Below are 1,754 nucleotides of genomic sequence, written 5' to 3'. Positions count from 1 at the left end.
TAATGAATAAAACATTTTCACCAGTGTTAATTTCCTTTTTAATAAACTTAAACAAACACAAATGTAGCTAATTTTTTAGTTCTTTTATTAAAATTTAAAATAAGGTTTTTGCACTTGTAGTAGTGTAAATTTGTTGGTAAACAAAATCTAAACTGAGCCAATTCAAAATAATTTGTAAATGGCAAAAATAAGGCTTATTGACTAGGGTGCATCTGTTGTCCCTCAAAATAGAAAGTTTTGGAATTTTGTTTAGTCAATTTTTTGTATTATCGCAAATCACATAGTTAGACAACGCAAAAAAATTAGCTTCCTAGCTATAAGCCTGTTAGAGCTAAACACTTTTGAAAATTTTGCTTTATATTTGTAAATTAAAAACAGCGAAATGAAACTATTTCACTAAAAATCTATCTTCGGCCACATTTTTTGAGATAATACTTCAAACTTTTAAGAAATGTTCATTGGAGTGTTTAGAAAACTCTGTCGAAATAAAATTTATAAAAATCAAATAATAAAAAAATATAAAAAAAAATCTTTATTACAGAAAAATCTTTAAAAAGAGTTTTATTACATCAGATAAAGAAAACAACGATGAATTGGCTTTTCTTGACGTTTTAGTTAAAGGACACAAGAACAAAATTTCGACATCTGTTTAAAGATAGACAAACTTTACTGGGAACTATTTAAACTTTAATTCATTTTGTAGTATAAAATGAAAGACAAATGTGATAAGAACGCTCTGCCATCGAGCACATAAAATCAGTTTAAAAGAATTATTTGTTGATGAAATAAATCACATATAACTAATACTTAAAAAGTTGCTATTCACAAGAACTTGTAATAGAATAATTAATTTAAAGCTTAAATCTTTAAACAAAGTAAAGCAAGCAGACCAGAGAAATCTTCGATAACTTTATTTTTACCTATTGCCAATAAAAAATCAAGAGTTATGGAGAAAAAATCAAGTAATTAATAAGTAAATCTTTTCACTTAACAAAATCGAGAGTTATTTTCTTATCTAGATTCATTGATTAGACCTGGGGACAAAGATCCGACGTCAGAATATAAAGAAATTATGGTAGTTTACCATTTTGTTTACTTCTGTGAAGATAGATATGTCGGTATGACTTCAAAGCAATTTGGTATAAGAAATAGAGAGCATATTCCAAAAAGTATTGATGATTTTTGTAAAATGAGTAAAAATAAAACAAATTTTAATGAGTAGTAAATGCTTTAAAAAGATATGCTTTTGTAGAACACCTAGTTAATAACCTTGATTGTGCAAATAATTATAATTAGAAAAGATTTAAAATTATCAATAATTGTTTCAATATTTTAATTAGTTAAAATTGAGGCTATGTGTATTTAAATAAGAAAACAGAAGCTGTGTAAACATAAATATTGTTATTATACATTTATATTTTTATCAATAGTTTTAAAGGTTGTTACCTTAATTTATTTATTTTTTAGTTGCATTGTAATTAAAGGTTTATATGTATTGTTAATTACCCTTTGCTCAACTATTATTTTTTTACATTGATTACCTTTTGACTATATAGCTAGATTTGAACAATTGCTGAGAAAAGAACTGAAGAGTTAAGCACTAAGTATATATTGTTATAAAATACAAGTAATGTGTATTGTTTTGATATAAAAAAACACTTAGAAATTAATATAAAGAAAATAAAATTGATCAGAACAACTAAATATGCAGCAAATTTAAAGATTATTTTCACGTTAAAACAACTAATAACACC

This window comes from Thalia democratica, chromosome 6 (genome assembly GCF_965202585.1).
Source record: "Thalia democratica chromosome 6, ktThaDemo2.hap1.1, whole genome shotgun sequence".
Taxonomy (NCBI): Eukaryota; Metazoa; Chordata; class Thaliacea; order Salpida; family Salpidae; genus Thalia; species Thalia democratica.
Note: the sequence above shows the minus strand (reverse complement) of the source record.